Genomic DNA, 12,682 nt, shown 5'->3' on the forward strand with positions numbered 1-12,682 from the left:
TAAAGAAAACAAAAGGATGAAGAAGAACAAATATCTTTGATTCTAACGAAGAAACGAAACATAGTTGGGGGAGAGAAGAAAAGCCAAGAAATTAGTAGTATGTGAAACAATACGGCAAGAAATCAAACATTAAGAGATCAAATTAAGACCAAAATCTTCTTGCAGATCCAACAAAATCCATATGTGAACAAGAACACCATTTAATGGAATCACAAACAAGGAAAAAATAATCATAAAGACATAGATTTCAGACCAAATGAGAGTTAAATCAAAATGAGACTTACCAATCAAAGACCAAGATTCAGTACTTTCTGTTCAAAGGGTTCATTGAGTGCATGAACAACTCTCCACAGATCTAGATGAAAGGCCAAAAGCTCCAGTTTCTGTTGGTCATCACTCTTTAACTGGGTTGGTAAATCTCAAATTATATACAAGCCATCACATAGAATAGAACAAAAGCATTTATATCATACCGTATGTTCCGACTATACCTTCTCCTTCGTTCTCTTAGTCTGCAACAAGAAAAAACCATTTCTTAGAAATACGCAACTTTTGAAGATACCAAAACAATTTGAAACAACCAAATCGATTCCAAACTCGATCTCTACAACCCAAATGGTAAAACCCAGAATCCTAATTCCGCAAATATGAACCGCAAAGGAATTGATAGATAAAAAATTAATTACTAGTACTATGGCGCCATCATCAGTGATTCAAACACTCAGAGAGAAAATACTACTCTCACCTAGCAGTTAGATTCAGCAGGGTGAGCGGCGAAGCCAAGAATGAGAGTGAAAGGAGGAGGGAGGAAGAAAAGCTGGGAAGCAATGCCTGTAGACGACGGGGGTTTTCTATTTCAAGACATGGACCCAAACGACGCCGCTTTTGGAGTACCGAAACACCAAGTCACTGAGCCAGAGGCACCAATCGAGGCGGAGAAAAACCAAAACCAGGAGGAGGCTCAAGCTGTTGAGGACGGTGACGGCGAGGGAGAAGAGGCCGAGGCCGAGGATAAGAATAAGGAGCGGAGTACTAAGCTTGAAATAGAAGCCATTTGTCGGAAAAGGGTTCGAAAGAGAGATGGGTCTTTTGTCCAGGTTTGTTTGGAATTTTCAATCTATGAAGGAGAGGACTGAGATAGAGATGGGTTTGTAAGGGAGATGAGTTTCTAGGTTTAAGAGAGGACTGAGATTTTGTTCAGGGGCGAGAGAGAGCTGAGGGTCGAGAGGAGGGCTTTGATATTTTGTTTTTTCTCTTTTGGACACGAAGTGGCAATTAAACCTAGCTATAAATTCTCAAAGTTATTCACACAACAGAAACCTCACCAACTGTCGTCTGAGTGCAGCATTAAAAATCAAAATGTGAAATCATGGAGGGAAACATGGCGCCTATAGCATTTTGGCTTAAAATGTTGCCGCCCAGTTTCAAGTTCACACAACAGAAAATCTTAAATCTGTTGTATAATTTCTACAGCTTACACTAGGCCTATCTAGGGGAAGACATTCAATCAAGCTTCCTCAAATTTTGGTGCTTACTTTTTCAATCACACAACTGAAATAGTAAAACCCGTTGTCCTAGTAGCCCAAATTTCAATGTTTCAAGAGCCAACCAAGATTCCAAAGTGGAGGGAAATCTGCCGCTAAATTTTTTAAGACTCAGACGATGGACAGTACTTAATTCCGTTGTGCAATGTAGTTCTGATAAAAAAGTTAACACTTAGTTGGCATTCACACAACAGAATACAACTAAAACCTTTGTATGATAGAGCTTACTTAAACACACAACATATAATTTATGTTCCGTTGTGTGATTAGTGTTGTGTGATTAACTTTTTGTAGTAGTGCACCATAAAAGAATCATAAGAAACCTCAACTCATCCACCGTTAGCAACCTTCTAGCAGCCTCCATAAACTCAATAAAAGAATTCCACGTACCTTGTCCCAACTTTGGATAAAAGATCTCCTTTTCCAACACCGCGACACATAGCGAACATTGAAATGTCGCGTGTAAAGGCGATTCCGAAGCTTGTTGGCACCTAGAACACGTAGAATCCACTGTCATTCTCCTCATGGATAAAGACTCCTTGCACGGCATATAACCAGTTGAACACCTCCAAATAAAATGGGACATCTTTGGGGGAATTTTTAACTTCCAAATATGTCTCCAATAGTCATTCGCAGCTGGTACACCATTCTGACTACCTCTACAATCTCTACCTCCCTTTAAAGCCAGCCAATACCCACTTTTAACTGAATATTTTCAATTCTTATTTTGGTTCTAGATAAGTTGATCACGACCCCCACTACGAACTAAAGAAGGCTTAGAATAGCTTCCACTTCTTGGGATGACCCAATTTGCTCCAGCTTATTAACATTCCACTCACCAATGTCATTAATCAATTCTGAAACCTTCATTGACATATCCAACCCATTCTTGTAAGAAACACGGAAATCATCCAGACCAGGAACCCAAGGATCAATGAACACCATAACATCAATTCCACTTCCAACTCTCCACCTCAAACCTTGTCGAAGAAGTCCTCGACCCCATATGATTGTGCACCATATAACAGATGGACCATTCCCCACATCAGCCTGTAGAAAATCACATTTAGGAAAATAGCGTGCTTTAAGCATCCTACCTACCAGAGAGTTACTATCTCTTAACAACCTCCACCCTTGTTTAGCAACAAGAGCTTTGTTGAACTGCTGAATTTCTCCAAAGCCTGGCCCCCTTTCATTCTTCGTGGAACACAACTTATCCTAGCTCTTACAGTGGATCCCTTTACCACTCGACTTCCCCCACCAAAAACGGGTAAGATGCTTATTAATCTCTTCACAAGTACCCACCGGAAGTTGAAAAACACTTATCGTATAGGTGGGAATCGACTGAGCAACAGCTTTGAAAAGTAACTCTTTCCTTCTTTTTGATAAAATCTTACCTTAATTCCCACCCTTGAACCCGCTTCCAAACTCTATCTGCCAAACCTCTAAATGTACCCTTCTTGTCTCTACCGGTGACAGTAGGCAGTCCCAAATACCTTTCATGACAAGTAACCTTCATATCTAAAATAGAACAACACTCCTTAATAATGCGATCAGTCTTCGGACCAAACGCCATAGCAGATTTATCAGTATTGATTTTCTGCCCCGAAGTCAATTCATAGGTACTAAATATCTCCTTCAATTTACTACAGTCCTCCACAGATGCATCACAGAAAAGCAAGCTATCATTAGCGGAAAAAAAAATGAGAAACACAAGGAGCGCCTCTCGCTACTACAACACCATGTAATTGCTTCTCCAACATAGCCTTGCGCAATAACGATGAAAAACCTTCAGCAATAATGATAAACAAATATGGTGAAATAGGATCTCCTTGCCGAATTCCACACGTAGGTCTCATTTTTCCAAAAGGTTTACCATGCATAAGAACATAATATGCCACAGATTGCACACAAGACATGATAAGCTGCACAAATCTAATCGGGAATCCCAACTCCTCCATCATTCTCTTTAAAAAATTTCATTCCACGCGATCATAAGCCTTGGCCATATCCAGCTTTACTGCTATCTTCTGCCTACTTTTCTTTCCCGATCGTTTCAAATTATGAATAATCTCAAAAGCTGCTATAACATTATCATGGATTGACCGGTTTGGAACGAAGGCACTTTGAAACTCAGAGATCACATCCTGCAACACATTCTTCAATCTATTTGCAGCACCTTCGACACCAACTTATACAACACATTACACAAACTAATTGGTCAGTAATCCATCACCTTCTTTGGACTCACAACTTTCGGAATTAATGCAATTAGCGTATGATTAAACTGTCCAATATCTCCATCACAATTCAAAAACTCTAGGCATTTTGATACCACATCATCACCAACCACAGCCCAATACTTTTGATAAAAAATAGGAGGCAAACCATCCGGATCCGGCGCCTTCATAGCCCCATCTGCTTTAACGCTCTTTGAATCTCACCTCATGAAAATGGGCTAACCAGGAAAGCTGATTGAGACTGAGAAATTCTAGCATCAACTGCTTCAAACAAGTCTTCCTGAAACTGTCCCCCACTTGAGGTAAAAAGTTTCCTGAAATAGTTCACAAATTCACATCCAATCTCCACCGCTCCAGTCCTCCATCTATTTTCCTCCTCAAGGATCCTAACAATCTTATTAGTACGGCCCCGCTGTTTAGCGTAATTATGAAAGAATTTTGTATTCTGATCCCCATAGTGTTAATGCTCAGATACCGCTACTTGATGTCGGTTTCTGATAACGTGGACGGGGGTCCAATCTTTCGATATGTGTATGGTTCGTGAAGTCCCGCTATCTGTCAAGAGAAATACAACGGCGTCAAGAGGGGAGACCGCGGTTAGCGGTCTTCGCTCCTCTGATGCCAAAGTCAAACAATGTACTTGTATTGACAAATACAGCGGTAAATAGCTATTGAATGCGTAATCAATGAAGAGAGATGAGTGAACCTTTTATAGGTGAGAGAGTGAGTTACCTCACTCTTGTTTTCGATGTGGGACTGATATCCTTCAGTTTGCTGAGTTTTGGTCCTTTTCTGCAGAGACAACTTTGGGTGGCGCGTGTCGGCGCCTCACAGCATATTTCGGCCTGGAGTTGGTCTGCTGGTGGAGGTTGTCTCGCTGTGTTTCCAGAGGTTACTCCATTGAAGTCACCTCGATAAGGTGAAATAGTTAAGTATGAGTGCTGATTGTGGCCGGTAATTGCCATGTATGAACACATAGCGAAGCCAACTAATCCTTGCTCGTTGGCACCACATTATCCCCTCCCTCTCTAACACCTTATCCAAATTTAACTCCACTTTTCTTCGCTGCTGCAAATTCTCACTCGAAGGGTAGAGCCTCTGTAGGTCATCCAATTTCTTCCTTAAATCAGTTATATCACGGCGCACCAACCCAAACTTCTCATTCTCCCAAACTTTCAACCACTCTGCTACTACTCTTATTTTAGTAACCACAGTCATGTGACGTCCCTCAGCCCATACCTGACTAACCACCTTACCACATTCTTCTTTTGTAGTCCACATTTCTTCAAACAAAAACCTGCGACCACGCCTACGAGGGTTACTACTTTCACTACCAGGAGGTTCACACTCAATAAGAATAGGATAGTGATCTGAGGCCATAGACACTAAGTGGTGTGAAAAAAAAATCCACCCCAGTTATGAATCAGCTCAAAATTACCAAAACCCCGGTCAATTCTCTCCTTAACATTATCATCGCCCTCCCTTCTATTATCCCATGTAAACTCATATCCTGTAAAAGCAAAATCATACAAACCACACTCCTCCAACACTTGTCTAAACTTATCTATTTGTCTCTGAGATTGAATTGCAGCCCTAGTTTTCTCATGAATGCTCATAATCTCATTGAAGTCTCCACAACATAACCAAGGGCCATCATACTCTTGGGCCAAACCGCGGAGGAGCTCCCAAGATTGACGCCTCTGACTAGCAATTGACTCTCCATAAAAACCAGTCACCCTACATACTTCTCCATCTTCCCAAGTAACCATGGTATCAATGTGATAAAAACTCGTCGATAAAAAAGAAACAGAAATAGAACTTCTCCATAAGATACACAATCCCCTAGAAAAACCACCGTTAGACTCATCCCTTGGCACACTAAGAATCCCATCCATACCCAAACGAGACTTGAGCCTCCCCATCTGACAAGAGGTCATCTTTGTCTTAATAAGGAACACCAACTCTGGTTTATGGACATGAATGAGATCCTTTAGATCATGGAACGTCCGGGATCCCCTCATCCCTCGGACGTTCCAACTTAATATCCTTATTGCTGGTGGTGGGGTAGCCTTGTTGCACCCACCACTTCAGGGATACCCTCAGAAAGCATCACCTTTTTGGAAGATTGTAGTTCCACATCCAATTCAACCTCAAATTTCCGTTTAACACCCTCAGACAAAGCAGCATCTTCAATGACAACCCCACTCACATCAATATTCTTCCTTTTACGAGCTAACCCCTTCCAGGTTCTCCGACCTCCTTTTTGTTCCCCAGCATCCTTCTTCTCCTTAGATTGTCCCATCTGAAAAATTGGACCCTTAACAGATGCGTGCTCACTACTCATAATTTGCTCAAACCTAGAATCTGCACCTCCTAACCGTTCTTTCCCCTCCTTTTGTATTCCCCCCTAAAATTCAGTTTGCAATAGCTTACTAACCTCCCTAATATGCATGTGATTAATCCATTCCCTCCACCGAAGGCGAAATAATAAGCTCATTGGGCTATTTCGACACCTCCACGATCATAGAAGTTTCCTCAACCGGGAACAAAGCTCTTGCAACCTGTTTGTTTACCCCTTTCGATACTTCATCTAGCCTCACCATTGCATTTTTAACACTAATAGAGTCATCAGGCAGATTACGTTTGGCACCCACATCCTTGCTTGGCGACGTCGTCATATCATTGAGTGGACCCTCTAAGAGCTAAGTCTTCCGACCTTCCCTCGGCTTCCGCCCCTCTCCAAAGAACCCCCCCCCCCCCCCCCTCTCATTTTAGAACTATTAATTGAATCACTAGCTTCACTACTTCTACCTCCATCTCCAAACCTACCTCTACCACCTCTCTCATCCAGCAACTTCCCATGCAAATCAAATTCAGCCTATAGAGTTAGTCGATATGGATGATCAATCTCCTTCTTATCCCGAATCCTCAACTTCTTATCACAAACCCTCGTTGGATGTCCAATTATACCACATTCCTAACGAAATTCCGGCAGCCTTTCGTACTGGAAGTCCACCTCTATTGGTCTAACACCATGGAAGTCAGCCACAATACGTCACAGTAAAGGTAGGGTAATATCCATGCGAACCCTAAACCGTAGAAACCTCCCCACACAATCACCTCTACCCCCCTTCCCTATATCAACTACCTAACCAACCTCCATTCCAATATCCTCAGCCACTGATTACTTGAATTTTTATGCTCGTAATTACATTCTAAACACTAGAATTAAGCTAATCTCCAAATCAATTATTATATAATTAATCTATTTTTATCTATTTTGTAGAAAATAAGCGGAGTCACGGATATCGGAAGAAAATAGGGTGAAATCAGAGAAAATAATGAAGAAATGAAGAAAAGAAGAAAAGACGAATTTTTGTTAATTAATTATTCTTCTCATTAACTAATCATTGGATAATGATTAATTAATACAATGATTAATTAATAGATATTTTATCATCAGAGTATCATCTCATCACGTGTAGCATGCAACAATTAAACAATTATTTGTTTAATCAAGTTGAGCCACTCAGAAGATGACAAGTGGCAGCAATACAATTATACATTCTGGCTTAATTATGTGAGAATGGGCTGCAGCGTTTCTTTCTTTCCTTTTCCCCCACGCACGCCAGCTCGGTAGCACGTGCTCATTTCTTGGTGAATAGCAGACCTCATCCTATCTTCTCTTTCTTGGATTCGTGGAGACCAGAGATATATATACTCCCATCTATCCCTTCTATCCCATCTATCAACACAGCGCCGCACACCAAAGGGGGGCAGCCTTTGGGCTGCTCTCACTCTCCTTCCCCTTCATTTTCCTCTTTTCTTGATATTTTCTTTTGAGATTTCAAGGATTACTCACACGAAACTTCAAGGATCCATCAAGGAGCTCAATTTCTACAAGATTCAAGATTTGGGTATTTTGTGGGTGTAGGGGCTCAGTGGCCCCCGGTTACTTATGCTTAATGACATCATGTTTAAAACTCCCCAACCAAGAAGCTCATCTTACTTGGGGACTTATAGATACCTCTACTAGCAAGCTACTTTGTTACATCACCAAGTATAAGTAACACCCTCTTTGGGGGGCCCACAAGCCATGGTGGGGCCCAACCGAGACATGCATCCCGTAGCCCGATGTCCAAGCTACACCACGGTAGTCAAAAGCGGCCAATACCTCACCGGCAAGCCACCTTCCCGGCCTTGCCAACATGCCTCCACAATATGGCTTTCTAGACTAGAATAGTGGGTTTAGCATCCCACATGGAAGAAAATGTAATGTGGAGGGGTTTCCTTACCTATAAAAGGGTCCTCCACCCACTTAGATCACCATCCCATTACACCTCATATAATCCCCTTGGGCCGCAAGGCCCAACACACTAGTTAAGCTTTCAAGTGGACATAGTTTCCCGCTAAGGCGGGAGACGAATCACTATACTTCTTGTGTGTGTCTCTCTCTCTTACTCTCTCTCTTTCTCTAAAGCTAACTAGAGACCCTCGCGGACTCTAACGTTAACATTAGCACCGTCTGTGGGAAGCTAACACAAGGGCTTCGTCACTTACCATTGAGTTAAGTCATCTTAACAGAGCTCAAAATAATTTTTCTCTGAATTATATAATTGATATTGTTAGCGGCAACTTGTGCCATCTACCAAGTCAACGCTTGGTCAACGCTGACAAGGCTGGTCAACCCCAACAAAGCGGCACATTGGCCTCTTCCGACAACATCAACCCAACGGTAAAACAAAACAAAAAAAAAATCTACCGCCAGCAGCTCCAGCGGCACCGCTAGCCTTTTTCAGCGGACAAACGCCATCTTCGAGCCAATCACGGAAGCTCGCCATAGCAGCTCCAGCGGCACCGCTAGCCTTTTTCAGCGGACAAACGCCATCTTCGAGCCAATCACGGAAGCTCGCCATAGCAGCTCCAGCGGCACCGCTAGCCTTTTTTCAGCGGACAAACGCCATCTTCAAGCTAGTCACAGCAGCTCCAGCGGACAAACACCATCTTAGAGCCAGTCACGGCAGCTCTAGCGGCACCACTTACGAGGACCGTCCTGGTCCTTTTACCCAACAGGTTAGAGGTGCCATTCGATCAAACATATCAAAGCCTTTGAAGATTGACTATACCGGAATTGGGGACCCGTACCAACACCTACAGGCTTTCCTCTCACAAACAAGCACTAAGGGATACACGGATAAGGTGTGTTGTAACATGTTCCAGGAGACATTATCAGGGGAAGCTTTGAGTTGGTTCTACTAACTGCCGGCCGGTTCTATAGGGAATTTCAAAGAGCTAGCAGACAAATTCTTAGCTCGGTTCATCCTACGTACCGACGAGATACACACCCCGAAGGGGCTAATGAAGGTTCAGCAGGGGGAGAATGAAACATTAAAATTCTTCGTCAACCGGTGGCAAGCGGCTACCGCTAAGTGCGGGGACCTTAACAAGGAACCGGCTGAGCTGGATTTCAGGAGGGGCTTAAGAGCCGGGGAGTTCCTCTATGGGATCAATCATCATCCCCCAGCTAGCTACGACTAGCTGATGGCCACGACCATCAGACACGCCCAGGCTGAATTCGAAACGTACGGGGATAACATCAGACCAGAGATGAGAACCTCTAACTTGGCCCCGGTGGTCAGGGAGGAGCCAAGAAAGCCGGAGTGGGTGCATGATCAGGGACGATCACCTCACAACTCGAATAAGTGAAGCAAAGAGTCCTCGTCCAGGTCTAGCAGTTACGTGACCACTCAGTCTCACCACGAAGAAAGGGCACAGCAGGCCCCGCAAACACCACCACCACCCCGGTATGAGGTATTTACTATCCTCAACGCCTCGTATGAAACTATTTGGAACGAGAACAAAGATGAGATACCTGGACCACCACCGAGGAAGTTCCCGAAGAGTAAACTTACTCAGTAGGATACCAGAAGGTTCTGTACATACCATGAAGATGCTGGCCACAATACCAACCTCTGCATGGAGTTAAAGAATACGATCGAATCATTAATTCAAAAGGGCAAGCTTCAGCGGTACCTACTGGATTCACACACGATTTACGTGTGTTTCTAGCCCTAATTACCTTGAAATTAGCGAATACTTAAGCATTATTTTGTAGTATTACTTTGTTTTCTTTATTTGTAGGAAATAATGGTCAAGAGACGGAAAAGATGAAACAAAGAGCAATCTAGAGTGAAAAGTCAACTCTTGACTAAAGGACAAAAAGTCAACTAGTTGACAATCGGGTCAACCGAGTCAACTTGGCCCGATAGCAAGAAGTCCATGGCCCAAGACCAAAGAAGCACACAAGTGAAGACCTAAGCCCATTTGTATTACATCTTTGTATTCAAATTTCAAATTCAAAATTGATGTAATAACAATAATATTTAGTGGACCACACACCTCACACACATCACACATGTAGATGGAGATATTTATTTGTGTTCACACTAGGTACACACTCACTTACACTTTTACCCTCCGGTTTTCTTTATATTTTCCAAATGTTTTCTAATCTTCTAATTCTCTACATTTTTATTAGGTTGTTTTAGTCTTTTCATTTTACCCATTTTCTACTTGTTTTTGAGCTCTTGGATCTAGGGTACAAGTCCAATCTTGACCCTTGAACCCAAGGGGGTATATAAGCACATTTGCACACACATTTCACAAGCTTAAGACCCATTTTTCTATACCCTAGGCCTTTTGGCCGAATTTGGGAGATCTCTCCATTCTCACCTCTTCTTCTCTTCTTTATCCCCCGTTCTTCACATATAAGCTTGCACAAGGAGGAGGCACACACATTTCCGGTATCTAGGCCACCATTTCTACACCATGGCTTCATAAGGGTAGCAAGAGAAGCCATGAAGTTATGGCAATAGCTAGTGACAAGCTTTGCCTTAAATTTCATGGATTTCTCCTCTCTTTCCCTCTTCTTTCTCTCTCTTATTTCTTGCTTATGGTGTTGTTTGATGTGTATTGATATATACTTGTGTGTGACCTCTCATGGTTTTAGGGTTTTGAAACCTAAGTTTAGTTTTGTATGGTTTTGTTGAGGAGTTAATAAAATTGATGTTTATTCATATGATTTGTGTACTCTTGCCTTAATTTCTTCACTCTAGATGTATGGTTTAGGTTTTCCCCTCCTTAATCTATGTTTGGTGTGTTGGAATTGGAATATTAAATTGGGGAATTTATATTTCAATTTAGAATATGGCATGAGTATGGTGGAATTTGCCCATTGCATATGTCTATTTCCATTTGGATTTCTTAGATTGTGGTTCTCCAATCACCAAATTTTGAGTATTATTACCCTTGATTGTCGGAATAGTATTCGGAATTGTTGGGTAGGGTAACTGTTATCACAAGTACTCTTTTCGACCTTGTTATTTGTGGTGATGGTTGCTATAGAGTGTGTTACAATCGATTGTCGAAACATAAAACATTTAGTTTTGAGCACTTATGGCCCTAACAAGGCATAAGGTTTGAGATAGACTAGTATAGGGTCGCCAAAAACTAAGTATTCTTTCTTCTTCTTGTTTTTGCTTAGGGTTTGACTACTATTTTATGACAATCAATTTAGCTTTCTTTTCGACCTTTTAATGCTAAATGGAAATCCGACAAAACATTTGAAGCATCATTTGAACTAATCATCATCATTGCATATGATTTTAGATTTGTGTGGAGAACCTTGAATTCCATGGTGACCCTTGATGCGATGCATCCCATCCTAGCTTCTATCTATCTTATTTTTATGTCGTAGTTAGTTAGTTTATTTATCATTTATGAAAATCCAAAAACATTGTGACTTTCCCACTACCATTCATTTGTAAATCCATGTGGGCGTGAGCATTACAATCACTTTTGTGTGTTTCACGGCCCTATCTAGGCCTTGCTTGGTGCAAGGCCGTCTATGTGACTTTGTGTGATGCAAAGTCATGCTTGAATGAGGCTCAGTGCCTTGTTTAGCATTTTTTCTATTTTTATTTGTTTGTGCAAGTGATTTTCGGTGACCTAGAACCATAGGATTCTTAGCTGGCTCGTAATCCCCGAGGTACGATGAACTGGGACATAAATACTTCCCATCTTTGATGACCGTGTTGATTGTTACGCGATAGGCGAATGAAAAATGCTCAAATCACTACCCGCTAAAGAGATAGGAGCTATCGACGTATACGGCCAGATCTTCATGATCCATGGTGGAGGCCCAGAGGATTTACCACCCCAGTGGAGGAAGCGAATTTCTAGTTTCGGCCACCAAGAAGTTTTCAATTTCCGCAAGGCCCCGTAACAAGACGGCGACGCTGGGTGGAAGTCAGTCACGTTCCTGCAGGAGGAAGAAGCTGATCTAAAAATGCCCCATGATGATCCCTTCCTGATCACGCTCCAAATGGACCACTACATAATGTCTCGGGTACTCGTAGATACCGGGGCTTCGGTTAGTGTACTATTTTGTGATGCATACAAAGCTTTGAACAGGGGAAGGGTCAAGTTGTCACAAGATAATGAGCCATTCATCAGCTTTTCAGGAGATATAGTCCAACCAATGGGATCAGATTACTTATCGATCACGGTGGGAGAGAGCCCAAACTGTTCAACCATCAAAACAGAGTTCATTGTGGTTGACCGCGCTTCATCCTATAATGCTATCCTGGGCTGACTGGCACTCTAGTGTCTAAGGACTTTCATTGCAGGCCACATGCTCATGATGAAAGTACCAACCCTAGTCGGAATAGCAACCATTCAGGGTGATCAGGCTGCGGCAAGGCAGTGCTATTCTTTAACGGTATCTCGGGCCAAAGGAAAGTCAGAAATGTTGCCCGTGGACACCGACCCTCTCACAGATAGGTACGAGGACCCCAGAGATGATAATGACTCTGACGAGGAACGTCCCAGTTCGGTGGA

This window comes from Rosa chinensis, chromosome 5 (genome assembly GCF_002994745.2).
Source record: "Rosa chinensis cultivar Old Blush chromosome 5, RchiOBHm-V2, whole genome shotgun sequence".
Classification (NCBI taxonomy): Eukaryota; Viridiplantae; Streptophyta; class Magnoliopsida; order Rosales; family Rosaceae; genus Rosa; species Rosa chinensis.